The 15,440-nt window shown below is 39.0% G+C and overlaps 1 protein-coding gene and 1 long non-coding RNA gene across 2 annotated transcripts in view; one reads left to right on the plus strand and one right to left on the minus strand.

Moving 5' to 3' along the window:
• Positions 1–3,730: 3,730 nt before the first annotated feature.
• On the minus strand, positions 3,731–15,427 carry LOC129006588 (uncharacterized). The gene is made up of 3 exons (XR_008492030.1): positions 14,978–15,427; positions 8,796–11,484; positions 3,731–5,457 (listed from the first exon to the last, which is right to left on the minus strand). It is a non-coding gene; the product is annotated as an uncharacterized LOC129006588 (long non-coding RNA).
• Positions 12,748–15,440, plus strand: part of CCDC7 (coiled-coil domain containing 7) — a 434,284-nt gene continuing 431,591 nt past the window's right edge. Inside the window, exon 1 of the mRNA XM_054436378.1 lies at positions 12,748–12,809. The gene's annotated coding sequence lies outside the window, so the exon portion shown is untranslated. The remainder of the gene's footprint in view (positions 12,810–15,440) is intronic.

Here is a 15,440-nt window from a genome sequence, read left to right on the forward strand (position 1 = left end):
TTTGTTGATGGTCACTTAAGTTGTTTCCATATCTTGGCGATTGTGAATAATGCTGCAGTGAACACAGGAGTGTAGACATCTCTTTGACATATTAATTTCAGTTCCTTTGGGTAAATATCCAGAAGTGAGACTGATGGATCATATGGTAATTCTATTTTTAGCTTTTTGAAGAACCTCCTTACTATTTTCCAAGATAGCTATACAAAGTTAAAGGTGTCAATTTATCAAGAGGATATCACAGTCTTAAAAAAGATATGTACTCACCAATAGTGTACAAAGGTTCCCCTTTCTCATCATTGCCAATACTTTTTATGTTTTATCATTTTGATAACAGCCAATCTAGTGGATATGAAGTGATATCTCATTGTGATTTCAATTTGTATTTTTCTGATTATTAGAGATGTTGAGCATTTTTCATATATCTTTTGGCCATTTGTATGTCTTCTTTTGGTAAATGTCTGTTTAAGTCCTTTGCCCATTTTTAAATAGGATTATTCGTTTTCTTGTTTATTGAGTAGTTTGAGTCCCTTATATATTTTGGGTATTAGCCCCTTAACAATGTGCAATTTTCAAATGTTCTTTCCTGATCTGTGGGCTGTTTCTTTACTTTATTTTTTCCTTTGCTGTGCAGAAGCTTTTTATTTCAATGCAATCCCATGTGTTTATTTTTGCTTTTATTGCCTGTACTTTTGGGGTCATACTCAAGAAATCACTGCCTAGATCAATGTCATAAAGCTTTCTCCCTATGTTTTCTTCTAGTAGTTTTATAGTTTCAGTTCTCACATTTAGGTCTTTAATCTATTTTGAGTTGATTATTGTGTAAGGGGTGAAATAAGAGTCCATCTTTATTCTTCTTCCATATGTGCCTATTTAGGTTTCCCAACACTGTTTATTAAAGAAACTGTCCTCTCACCATTGTGGATTCTTGGTATCTTTGTTAAAAATCAATTGACCATAGATGTGTGGGTTTATCTCTGGGCTCAATCCTACACCATTGATCGATATTTCTGTTTTTATGCCAGCATCATACTGTTTTGTTACTAGAGCTTTGTAATATATTTTGAAATTTGGTAGTGTGATGTCTTCGTCATTGATCTTTTTGATCCAGATTGGTTTTGGCCATTCAGGATCCTTTGTGTTTCCATACACATTTTAGGATTAATTTTTCCATTTCTGTGAAGAGTGACATTGGACTTTTGATAGGAATTGCATTGACTCTGTAGATTGCTTTGGGTATTATGACTTTTATCAATGTTTATTCTTCCAATCCATTAACACAGGATATATTTCCATTTATTTATGTCATTTTCAATTTTATTCATCAGTGTTTTATAATTTTCAGTATACATATCATTCACTTCCTTGTTTCAATTTACTCCTGATATATCTTATTTTTTAATGCTATTGTAAATGGGATTGTTTAATTAATTTCTTTTTCAGATAGCTCATTGTTAGTGTATAGAAGCACTACTGATTTTTGTAAGTTGATTTTGTGTCCTGCAGCTTTACTGAATTTGTTTACTAGTTCTAACAGCTTTTTGGTGGAATGTTTAAAGTTTTTTGCATATAAGATCAAGTCATCAGCAAACAGATAATTTTACTTTTTCCTTTCCTATTTGGATACTTTTTATTTCTTTCTCTTGCCTAACGGCTCTGGCTAGGACTTTCAGTACTATGTTGAACAAAAGGGATGAGAGCAGGCATCCTTATTTTGTTCCTGCTCTTAGAGAAAAAGCTTTCCATTTTTTCATGTTGAGTATGTTAGCTATGGGCTTGTCATATATGGCCTTTATTGTGTTGAGAAACATTCTTCCTATATGAAATTGATTAACAGTTTATATTATAAAAAGATGTTGAATTTTTTCAAATTTTTTTCTGCAACTATGTAATTGATCATGTTTTTTTTTTTTTTTTTTTTTTTTGACAAGGTCTCACTCTGTTGCCCAGGCTGGAGTGCAATGGCACAATCTCTGCTCACTGTAACCTCTACCTCCTGGGCTCAATTGATCCTCCTGTCTCAGCCTCCTGAGTGACTGGGGCTACAGGCATGTGCCACCACATCTGGCTAATTTTTGTATTTTTTTGTAGAGATGGAGTTTCGCCATGTTGCCCAGTCTGGTCTCGAACTCCTGAGTTCAAACGATCCTCCTGACTTGGCCTCCCAAAGTGCTGCACTTACATTACAGGTGTGAGCCACCATGCCCGGCCTGATCATATAGTTTTTGCCCTTTATTCTGCTAATATAGTGAATCATGTTGATTGATTTGTGTTTGTTGAACCAATCTTGCATCCCAGAGATCAATCCCACTGAATTATTGTGAATGATACTTTGAATGTCCTGCTGAATATGGTTAGCTAGTATTTTGTTGAGGATTTTTGCATCTATGTTCATCAGTGATATTGGCCTGTCGTTTTCTTTTCTTGTATATACCCATGTAACCACCATCCCTACTAAAATACAGATATACCTCAGAGATGTTATAGGTTTAGTTCCAGACCACTGCAAAGAAGTGAACATTGCAATGATTTTTTGATTTTCCATTGCATATAAAAGTTATGTTTGAACTATATTTTAGCCATTAAGTGTGCAATCACATTATGTCTAAAAAACCATTGTACATACCTTAACTGAAGATACTTGGCCAGGTGTGGTGGCTCATGCCTGTAATTCCAGAACTTTGGGAGGCTGAGGTGGGTGGATCACTTGAGGTCAGGAGTTCAAGACCAGCCTGGTCAACATGGTGAAACCCTGTCTCTACTAAAAATACAAAAATTAGCTGGGCATGGTGGTGAGCACCTGTAATCCCAGCTACTCGGGAGGCTGAGGCAGGAGACTTGCCTGAACCCAGGAGGCTCTTAGAGGTTGCAGTGAGCAGAGATTTCCCCACTGCACTCCAGCCTGGGTGACAGAGCAAGACCCCATCTCAAAAAAAAAAAAAAAAAAAAGAAAGAAAGAAAATACTTTATTGCTGCAAATGCAAATGATCATTTTGACCTTCAGTGAGCTGTAATCTTTTTGCTCATGGAGGATTTTTCCTCAATATTAATGACAACTGACTGATCAGTGTGGTGGTAGCTGAAGGTTGGGGTGGCTGTGGAAATTTCTTATGATAACACCATAACAATGAAGTTTGCCACATCGATTGACTCTTTCTTTCATGAAAGATTTTTCTGCAGCACATGATGCTGTTTAATAGCATTTTACACACACTAGAACTTCTTTTGAATTTGGAATCAATCCTCTCAAACTCTGCTGCTGCTTTATCAGCTAAATTTGTGTGATGTTCTAAATCCTTGGTTTTGATTTCAACAATGTTCACAGGATCTCCACCAGGAGTAGATTTCATCTTAAGAAACCACTTTCTTTGCTTATCCATAAGAAGTAACTCTTCATTTGTTCCAATTTGATCATTGCAGCAATTCATTGTCATCTACAGGCTCCATTTCTAATTCTGGTTCTTTTGCTATTTCCACCACATCTACAGTTACTCCTCCACTGAAGTTTTGAACCCTTGCAAGTCATCTATGAGGGTTGGAATCAACATCTTCCAAACTCCTGTTAGTGTTGGTATTTTGCCTCTGCCTATGAATCACAAATATTCTTAGTGGCTTCTAGAATGGTGAATCCTTTCCAGAAGGTTTTCAATATAGCTCAATATAGCTCTCCCTGATCCATGAGAAGAATCACCATCTATGGCAGCGATAGTCTTACAAATGTGTTTCTTTTTTCTTTTTTTTTTTGAGATGGAGTTTCACAGTTTCACTCTTGCTGCCCAGGCTGGAGTGCAATGGTGTGATCTTGGCTCACTGCAACCTCACCTCCCAGGTTCAAGCAGTTCTCCTGCCTCAGCCTCCCAAGTAGCTGGGATTACAGGCATGTGCCACCATGCCTGGCTAATTTTGTATTTTTAGTAGAGACAGGGTTTCTCCATGTTGGTCAGGCTGGTCTCGAATTCCCGACCTCAGGTGATCTGCCTGCCTCGGCCTCCAAAAGTGGTGGGATTACAGGCATGAGCCACTGTGCCTGGCCCAAAATGTGTTTCTTAAATAATAGGACTTAAAAGTCAAAATGACTGTTTGTTCCATGGGCTGCAGAATGGATGTTGTGTTAGCGGGCATAAAAATATTAATCTCCTTGTATATCTCACCAGAGCTCTTGGGTGACCAGGTATATTGTCAATAGCAGTAATATTTTGAAAGAAATCTTTTTTTTTCTGAGCAGTAGGTCTCAACAGTGGGCTTAAAATATTCAGTAAGGTATATTATAAACAGATATGCTGTCATCTAGGATTTGTTGTTCTATTTTTGGAGCACAGGCAGAATACATTTAGAATAATTCTTAAGTGTCCTAACATTTTCAGAATGGTACGTGAGCAATGGCTTCAACTTAAAGTACCAGCTGCATGAGCCCCTAACAGAAGAGTCAGTCTGTGCTTTGAGTCTTTGAAGCCAGGCGTTGACTTCTACTCTCTAGCTATGAAAGTCCCAGATGGCATTTTCTTTCAATAGAAGACTGTTCAGTTTATACTGGAAAGCTATTGTTGGCTGACCATGGTGGCTCACACCTGTATTTGTTGCACTTTGGGAGGCTGAGGCTGGAGGATTGCATGAGCCTAGGAGTTTGAGACCAGCCTGGGCAACATAGTGAGATCTTGTCTCTATTAAAAAAAAAAAAAAATTCACCAGTCATGGTGGCATGTACCTGTAGTCCCAGCTACTTGTGAGGCTGAGGCAGTGGGGTCACTTGAGTCTGGGAGTTCAAGGCTGCAATTGTACTATGATCACACCACTGTACTCCAACCTGGGTGACAGAGCAAGACCGTGTCTCAAAAAAAAAAAAAAAAGAAAGAAAAAAAGAAAAAGAAAAGAAAAGCCTCATTTTATGTAATTGCCTTCATCAGTTCTTACCTAGATCTTTCAGATAACTTGCTGTAGCTTCTACATCAACACTTCCTTCTTGACCTGTTATGTTATAGCGATGGCTTCTTTCCTTAAACCTCATGAACCAAACTCTACTAGCTTCCAACTTTTCTTCTGCAGCTTTCTCACCTCTCTTAGTCTTCATAGAACTGAAGAGAGTTAGCGCCCTCTGGATTAAGCTTTTGCTTAAGGGAATGTTGTGGCTGGTTTGATCTTCTACCCAGATGACTCAAACTTTCTCTGTACCAGCAATAATGCTGTTTTGCTTTCTTATCAATTGTGTTTACTAGAGTAGCAATTAATTTACTTCTATAATTTTTCCTTTGCTTTAACAACTTGGCCTTTTGGTGCAAGAGGCCTTGCTTTCAGTCTGTTTCAGCTTTAAACATGCCTTCCTCACTCAGCTTAATCATTTCTAGCTTTTGATTTAAAGCGAGAGATACATGATTCTTTCTTCCACTTGCACAATTACAGACCATTGTAGGGTTATTAATTGGCCCTATTTCAATATTGTTGTGTCTCAGGGAATAGGAAGGCCTGAAGGGAAGAAGAGAAATGGAGTAATGGCCAGTTAGTGAGGCAGTCAGAACACAGAACATTGATCAATTAACTTCACTGTCTTACATGGGTGTGGTTTGCAGTGCCCCAAAACAATTACAATAGTAACATCAAAGATCAATGATCACAGGTCACCATAACAGATATAATAATAATGAACAAGTCTGAAATAGTGTAAGAGTTGCCAAAATGTGACACAGAGACATGAAGTGTGCACATGCTGTTGGGAAAATGGTGCTGATTAACTTGCTTGATGCAAGCTTGCCACAAACCCTCCACTTGTAAAAAAGTGCAGTATCTTCAAAGTGGAATAAAGCAAGTGCAATAAATGAGCTATGCCTGTATAAAACAAACACCCTAGAAAACGGCCTGGCAGCTTTTTACAAAAAGTCAAATATATACCTACTATACGCCTCAGCAAATGAGTCCCAAGCATTCACCCACTGAATAATTTTAAGCAGAGTATGAATATGTGGAGATTTTTTGTATTTTTAATTAAAAAATTAACATGCAGTAAAATGGACTTTTTGCTGTACAGTTATATGAATTTTAACACATGCATGAAATATAACCAACATGAATCTAGATACAGAACAGTGCCATAACCCCCCCAAACTTCCTCATTCTATCCTTTTATAGTCACACCCTCTCCCACCTCCAATCCCTGGAAAATACTGATTAGTTCTTCATTACCACAGTTTTGGATTTTTGAGAACATCATGTCAATGGAATCATATAGTACGTGACCTTTTGAGACTGGGTCCTTTCACTCAGTGTAATGCCTTTGAGTTTCATCCAAATTGTTCTGTGTATCAAAAATTCATTCCTTTTTTTTATCGGACAGTATTCCATTGTAATAATATACCATAGTTTACTTATTCATCTGTTGATGCACATTTTTAAAAATTTGAAAGCTATCCAGTTTACCAATTTTCAAATGGTTAGTAATTTTTGTCCTGTCAAAAAAAAGTTGCCTATGCCGAGGTCATTAATATATTCACCTGTGTTTTCTTTACACTTTTTGCTTTCATAGCTTTATGTTTTTTTGTTTTTATGGCTAGGTCTGTGTTGATTTGGGTCCTCCAGGATGCATATGCCAAATGGAGTTATAAGTGAAGGAGATTTATAATTGTAAAAGTTAAAGGAAAGAGAGTAGGAGTGGCAGAGAAAGTTTTCAGGCTGTGATACCAGTCTGATACCTGTGAAAAGAGTGGGGAAAAGAAAGAGGATTACATAAAAGAGCATCAAACTGTGGGGGTAGCTCTGGGAATGTATGAGAAGGCCCAGGGATCTCAAAAACAAATATTTTTCACAGAGAAGTCTCACACTGGCCAGAAACAGCAAATCTTTACATCATTGCATGCTCAGTCATCAGCTGGAGGATGCCCAGGAGGCAAGTGGCCTCAGCTCAAAAGTTATTAATAAGACAAATCCTGAAGACGTCCATAGCTGGTTTCACTAGTCTACATTCTTTGCTGCAGGTTCCTTCTTGAAGAGAGTTGCAAGTGGCATGTTTTCGTGTCTGCTACAGTCCCCTCTTTGCTTTACATGTATTTGTCCTTACACATTTGGAGTGCAGCTCCTCTATAGCTCTTGTCGACTTCAGGCCAGGTTTGCTGCACTTGCTCATTCACAGTCACATTGGACAAGGAAGTACCAAGAGGCACTCAAGTGGATCACCTGAATTTCACACATATTCCCCTCCACCACCATTGTCTAACATTATCTCTACCTCATCCTGCTCATCAGTGTCATCTAGACTACCGAGACTGTGACTCCTTCTCACAGCTTTGTGGTTCCTGGAAATGAAAAGTTCAGAGTGCCCATGTGGCAGCTGTAGCTTGTAGTTCAGTAGGAGGCTTGTTATGCCTCTTTTGGGAACCAAAATGTCTAAGGTTTTGAAGTCCAGGATTGCAGGAAGAGATGTACAAAGCTCCTTAGTGGTTATTGGGAGTGATGCTAGCTGGAATATTTCCTGCTTTCATCCTTTGGTTTCAAGATCCGTGTATTTCACTGGCTCTTCCAGGATGGAAGGGACTCAACATAATCAAGCTGCCATCAAATGGACAAGTGGTCTCTTGAAGGAATAGTGTCATACAAGAACACTGGTCTCTGCTGCTGCCATGGAGGACATTCAGAGGCAACAGTAGCTAGACTGACCTTGGTAAGAGGGAGTCCATGCTTTTGATCTCATCTGTAGCCTCCATCTCTGTTACTATGACCACTTCTTTCATGTGGCTATGTGGTCTGGGGTGGCTGAAGACAAAGGTTGGCTAACATTAGCAGGCTGAATTATTTTGTCCATAAAGTTGTTCTGTGCTTCTTCTGTGGTGGATGCCATCTGATAGGAAATTACATATGATATGAAAAATTTCATATGTTTAGCCATAGGCACCACATGCCTCTACCTAAGATCTCCTTGTCTCTGACCTTTCAGTCCATTTCCTTCTAAGCCTTTGATTAGCAGGACAAGCCACTTGCCACCACCCATGAGTCCATATATAGTCCATATATGAATCTCATCTTGAGCCACTTCTTTCACACAAAGTGAGTGAGCAGAGACATTGCTCACAGCTTCTCAGGAAAAATTTCCCTCAACACTTGTTCAAGACTGTCCCCCATTGTGACTATAATGCAGCCACCATCTATTTTTGCCTTGCACTTTTATACCTAGACAGCCTATCTGAAAACTAACCTCTTAATTTTCCCCTTTCTTTAACTAGTAGTACAGGACTCCCATAAAGCCATAGATGTGAGCTGAGGGGTGGGGCCCTGGCGCAACTGTGGTGGGTGACATGGAGGTACAGGCTACCTCCTCATGTAGATTATGCCTACTCCTGTTCAGGTTTAATCCCAGATGCACTTTTTACATCTTATGATGAACTGATGCTTCGTTCACTCATCTTTATGACTTGATAGATCTGACAGAACCAAGTTCATAATGGACACTTTTTTTTTTTTTTGAGACAGAATCTTGCTCTGTTGCCCAGGCCGGAGTGCAGTGGTGCCGTCTTGGCTCACTGCAAGCTCCGCCTCCCAGGTTCACACCATTCTCCTGCCTCAGCCTCCCGAGTAGCTGGGACTAAAGGCGTGTGCCACCACGCCTGGCTAATTTTTTTATATTTTTAGTAGAGACGGGGTTTCACCGTGTTAGCCAGGATGGTCTCGATCTCCTGATCTCGTGATCCACCTGCCTCGGCCTCCCAAAGTGCTGGGACTACAGGCATGAGCCATGGCGCCTGGCCCATAATGGGTACTTTTTGACAAATACATTCTAGAGGGTGGCAGATAAACTCTTCTAAGATTCTGGGACTCACCACTTCAGTAAATACTTCAGAGATCTGATGATCAAAGGCATGTAGAGATATCCTCTTTAAAAAATGTCTTTTTTGGTTGCTGTTGCATCTTCTCCTGCTACAGTGTTTCTCAACCTTTTTGTTGTTAATGCCCTGGTAAGGAAGTTTTTTAGACATTTTACCCCTAATTACCTCTCCATCATGAAATATTGATAGCACAGATGTACTGTATATTTGTTTAGGTAGTGTGACCTTTGGAAGACTACAGGACCACATAAACCATTAAATACCAATTTTTGCCCCCTTGGGGGTGATATTGTTCCTAGTAAGGATCCATGTCCTACTACAAAGAAGGAAGTGCAATGTCATGGGTCTCTTTGGGTTGTGGAAGCAATACATTCTGTATCTCCAAATGCTAATCCAGCAGATAAAATGTGACATGGAATGCTGCCACGTTTGAATGGGGCTTAGGACAGAAAATGTAGCAGGTCCAGGTTGTGATGTAAGTAAGCTGTACTGCTGCTTTGAGCAAAACAAGCTGCCATTCTCTGTGATTTTGTGTCAGTGAAGGAAAAGGATGCAGTGTGGAGATTATGGCAAGCCCAACTAGGAAAATAAAAAATTTAAGGAGGTGCTCACTCTCAGGTTTTGCAAGTGCAGGCTCAGCACCTAACAGTGAGTGCTTAGATTTTTCATAGGAGATGCCCTGCTTGCCTCACCAAAGTCCTGTCCCTGTCCCTGCGGGTCAAGCTTTCTGGACCACCCCTGACCTTGTTGGTTGTTAAGGTAACTCAAGTTACTCCTATATTTTGTTCTAGAACTTTTATAGATTTAGATTTTACATTTAGGTCTATATGTGAATATATTTATGGAGGTGTTGGGAGATAATTCTCCATAGATCTTATGTTTTTGCTTATCTTCTGAGCAATTGTATTCCTAGCTTTTTTCTAGACTGTCTTTTCAAGAATGTCCGTATAGCAAACAGCTTTGGAAAATATAGTGTCTCCCTCTGGGGAAGAAGGCAGGTTTGTTGGCTGTTCATGATAATAAAGACAATGTCTTCCACTGGAAAAAGGTTGAAAAGGTTTTCTAGCAATGGTTTTAGAAAATATTGGGGTTTCCTAAATAGGGTTGCTCTTGGGTAATGCAACTCACTGAGTGTGCTCTATGGGAATTAGGGCTTGAAGAACTAGCACAAATGTTGTTACTCTGATTACTGCTATTGCTGTGATTAATAAATTGTTCTTTATCCCTGGCCCAGGAATCTCATATCTCCTGCCAGTGTCTATGAATCTGTGGCATGCTAACTTGTTTTCTAGCAAGGTAAAATTACAGACTCTCACTATTCTTACCATTTTTGGTAATAAAGATGAAATACTGACAAGACATGGCTTTCTGGAATAAGAAAGACAAGAGCCTTCCCACAGTTCAGTGATAATTTGAGGGAAGTCTGTAGGATTTAGTAGCAGCCATATTATTCAAACTGTCTAGTCAATCAAGCAATAAGTGATCCTCCCCTCTTTCATTGTCTGCTACCAAGGAACTAGGGAGATGGCTGCAGGCTGAATACTGGAAAATAGGTTCATTGAGGTGGGGGCAGGAGGGTCAGTCTGATGGTCAGTGTCACTCCCATCCCATTGTAACAACGAGAACTAAGATCCATTCTGGGTTAGAGTAAGGTTCTGATCCTTTTCAGAAAATAGTTACAAAGATATGCATCTCTAAATGCAAAAGGAGAGGATTTGGGACTGCTACGGACAGAAATTTTGCAAATCTTAAGAACTTTGGCTTGTTAGCTTGGGAGATGACGGAGAGAGGTGCACAATGTTTGTTAAGGAGGAATGGCAATAGCAATGGCAACCTCTTACAGCTCAACTTCTCCTGAATTCTATCAGGCCAATATTAGATCTTTTTGAAGATGACAGTACGAGTTTTCTTGGAGTAGGCTCTGGCTGCTGTAAGTGTATCTGGCCCTCTCAGTAAGAGATTCCTGAGACAGAGAACCTGCCACGGGAAACCAGAGATGAAGCAATATCTAGTATTCAGGCCCTTACTATCCTGCTTTGGGTTGATACTCTCCACCTAGTCCCCTGACACTGACCCATAAAAGCCACAAGTGAGGGACATAATGGGTTTTTATATGTTTTATAAAAATTCCCTTGTCACTCTTGCTCTTGACTGACTGTTTCAGATGAAAATTTTAGGTGAGATTAGAAGCATGATTGGAAAGAGGTTATAGTTACTAGAATGGGACACATTAATTTTGTGGCAGCGTTAGAGAGAGAGAGAGAGAGACAGAGAGAGAGAGACTGAGACCTAAGCACTTGGAAAGGCACTGGGGGACAAAGGGACATTAGTATTAATATTCTTTTGTCTTTTAGAACTGATCCTGGAGCTTTCCCTCACAAAGGAAAATGCCCTGGTGCAGCTTTTGCAAACTGTTTCAAGTCCTTGAATTTAACTGATTCCTGGGTCTGTTATCCTCTGTTAGATGGCTTTGACCACAATTCGATTACTATTCTCTTATTCTTTCTGAGAAGTCTATTAGAAACAGCAGTGAATGGCCTCAGCTTCTTCATTTTCCATGCAAAAACTTGTCAACAGCTTGTATGTATTGCCTGTAGACAGTCCCATAGCTGTCACTTAGGTATTTTGTGGTGGTGGATTAAACAGGATAGGAAAGATTGGACTGACTTCCATCATGTGGTACCTACAAAAACAAGGACTCTCAATTATTCAAACTGAACTGGGAATCCTAAGGTGTATCAGTGATTGGGAGGCCATGTTGGAGGCATGGTCAACCTGTGCCTCATGAGCAATATGAGTGCCATTTTGGTGGAGGTAGGGGGAAAGGGGATACCCAACAAACGCAGACAAGACTTTATTTCCAGGGCACTCAATACTCCCTGACTATACTTCTTGTAATGTATACCTCCAATTTTGTTTTTCTTTTAAAGAGTCATTCTGGCTATTGCAGATCCTTCCTATTTCCAAATGAACTTTAGCATCAGGTTACAAATTGCTTCACAAAAGCCTGATGGTATTTTCAATGGAATTGCATTGGATTTATAGATCAATTTGGGGAGAACTGACATCCTAACATTATTAAATCTTCTGATTCATGAACACAGTGTATCTTCATTTATTTAGGTCTTTTTATTTTCTCTCAGCAATTTTTTGTAGTTATCACTGTAACTTTTTACCTTATTGAGTGCTGGAAGGTTTTGTATGCCTATAAATAATCTTGAGCTGTGTTTTGGGTCTCAGCTAAGTTACTGGAAACATTCAATCCTTTCAGATCTTACTTTTAAGCTTTGTTTGACAGGTCCAGAGGAGTGTTTAGTTTAAGACTGTTTTTGAACCCTTCCTGAGGCAAAACTCTTTTGAGCACTTTACTCACTGCCCCTTAAATTATAAAACTTTTGACTCTAGCTGGTGGTAACATGAAATATTGAGCACTGAGTATCATATCCTATCATGGCACCGAGTATCATATCCTATCATGCTTCCAGGTGGTTCTTTCCCTGGCGATGGATAGTTTTCATACATGTATACAGTGATCATTACCCAGTTGAAGACTAAAGGGGTCCCCTAAAGATTTATGGAGCTCTCTTTGTTCTTTAATTTCTTCTCTAGGATTCTCTCCTTTGAACTGTAGCTTCCTTGGCCTTCCTGGACACCTCCTTCCCTCAACTCAGAGACTGCTAGAAGCTGCCTGGGTTTTCTGTTCTTTGTATCATGACTTGGAACCACCTGTCTTCAGGGAGTAAGCTTAGGAAATAATAGGGATCATCTTGTTTGTTTCCTGTTATGCAGGGGTCATTATCATTCATTACCTGATAACCAAGGTATCAAAATTCATTGTTTCATATATTTTGTCTGATTCTTTACTTATTCCAGACAGGAGGATAAACCCAGTTGCTGTTACTCCATCTTGGCTGGAAGCAGAACCCTTCACATAAACCCAGTTGCTGTTACTCCATCTTGGCTGGAAGCAGAACCCTTCACATTATCCCTTGAAGGATAATATGTATGGTATGTGTCCATGGCACAAGGTCTACGATTTAATTTAAATTAACTTTCAGGTATGGCATGAGGCAGGGGTCATGGATAATTTTTTTTCTCTCAATGATATCAGCTTTCATTTTCATTGTTGGAAAGATTTTTCTTTCCCCATTGAAGTGCACTGGCACTGTTTAAAATCAATTGACTTTATATATGTGGATATATTTCTTAACCCTCTATTTGTTCCATTTTGTCTAACTTCGTGTAATATACTATTTTACTATAACTTTATAACTCTTGAAAACCTGTAGTATATGCCATTTAAATATTTGCTCATTTTTTTCAAGATTGTTTTGGCTCTAGCCTTTTTCATTTCCATATACATTGCAAAATTATTTTCCCAATTTCTAGAAAATAATCTGCTTGGATTGTGATCATAAATGCATTTAATCCGTAGATAAATATTGATAGACATAGACTTAAAAAGTTGACATTTTAGCAATATTGGGTCTTCTAATCCATTAATGTGGTATATAATCTCCATTTATTTGGATCTTCTTTAATTTCTCTCAGTAATGTTATACAGTTTTCATTGTAGATGTCTGGAAATTGTATGTTGTCTGGAAATACAGCTTTATTTCTTTCATTGAAATCATTATGCCTTTATTTCTTTTTCTTGCCTTATTGCTCTTGCTAAGAACTCCAGTATAATACTGAATAGACATAGTGAGAGCAAATATCCTTGCCTCCTTCCACTCTTAAGGAAAAATCAATTTTTCACTATTAAAAATGATGTTAGCTGGAGATAGTTCACAGATGTCCTTCATCAGATGAAAAAGTTCCTTTCTATTCATAAGTATTGTTTGTTTTCAAAGAATAATCGATTCATGTCACAGACTCAAACCACTGCAAAATTTGATATTACACGCTTAAATTTATTAACTTTTTAAACTTCTTTGCTTTACATTGTCAGCACTGATAACTTTTCTGTGGTTCTTAGCTGTGCTGACTATGAAGGCCACAGATACGAATGGTAAACTTCTGGCTAGACTCATGCTGAGAGTTTTGCTAATGTATGCTAACTTGACAACTTGCCCATTAAGATTTTACCAACAAAATTAGAAATGACTAGATATAATCCATTTTCAGGGTTCCAGAAAATAACTGAAATTGGTTTGTCAAATCTAAGGTCTTCTTTAATCTCTCCCGACTTTTAGTTCTATCTTTCCTATCCCTTTCATTTACAATGGTTTTGGGAGATTTTGAATTTAGCAATTCAATTCTTTCTAAACTACTTTCTTAATTTTATTGCCAATTTTAAAAAATAAAAAATTGTTGGTGGAAAGCTTAATAAATCTGATCATTTATATGTATATTTTCTTTATTACTGATATAAAACACACATACTGAAAAGTGCACAAATAAGCATATGCCTTCATGGTTTTTTTTTTCTGTTTTAGATGGAGTCTCACTCTGTTGCCCAGGCTGGAGCACAATGGCACAATCTCGGCTCACTGCAACCTCCACCTCCTGGGTTCAAGTGATTCTCCTGCCTCAGCCTCCCAAGTAGCTGGGATTACAGGCACCCGCCATCACGCCCGGCTAATTTTTGTATTTTTAGTAGAGACGGGGTTTCACCATGTTGGCCAGGCTAGTCTCGAACTCCTGACCTCAAGTGATGCACTGCCTCAGCCTCCCAAAGTGCTGGGATTACAGGTGCGAGCCACTGCGCCCAGCCTGCCTTCATGAATTTTTGAACACACCCAGAAAGAGCAGAAGACAGAACATTTCTGGTACTCCAGAAGATGTGTTGTTTTCCGTTTCCAGGCAACCCCAGTGGTAACTCCCAGTGGTGTGCTGGAGCTAGCCTATACCAGCTCTTGGGAGCTGATAAATTTTCAGGAATCTCTTGTGAGGCATTCAGATTTTACTGGAAAATTAGAAATAATTAGATATAATCAATTTTCAGAGTTTTAGAAAATAGTTGAAATCTACTAAGTCAAATCTAAGGTCTCCTTTAAATCTCCTGGTTTTTAGTTTTAGTTCCATCTTTCCTATTCCTTTCCGTTACACACAGACATTATTAACAGTTAAATTATATCAATTAGTATTTTAAAATATTAAAAACATTTTACTTTGTTCAACTTAAAGACAAAATTAATATATTTCTTGAGGTCAAATTATCTAAAAAACTCTACCTTGTAAAATTGCATCTTAAAGCAGTGCGTGGAAACTGATGGCAAGAAACCACCTAAGTGTCACAACTCTGCTTCAAGTTAATTACTAGTCCATTTGATTTTGTTTTGCTTTTAAGATCACGAAGCTGATGTACACTTCCGTGCGAGCTTAGAGTCTGGTAATGAACTCCACAATACACTGAAAAGAGCTTGAGGAGACAGTAGATGAATGAAGGACTGGGGCTCTGGTTTTGTAAGTGAAGCCCAGGTTCTCAAAGGTCCTACCAGGCCTGTACTTTATTTCTCCTCCGCAGGCCTCTAGGCCAAATGCCTGGGTGAATCTGCGCTCAGGGGGCGTCCTGGAATTACACCTGGGAGAGAATAAGAAAGGAGGAGGCCGATGTGCCCATGGACATTATTAACCTTCCGGCAAATCCCCACAGCCGCCAAACTGCGTCTCCTCTTCCGCTCTCGGCGCGCAGCT

This window comes from Pongo pygmaeus, chromosome 8, assembly GCF_028885625.2.
Source record: "Pongo pygmaeus isolate AG05252 chromosome 8, NHGRI_mPonPyg2-v2.0_pri, whole genome shotgun sequence".
NCBI lineage: Eukaryota > Metazoa > Chordata > Mammalia > Primates > Hominidae > Pongo > Pongo pygmaeus.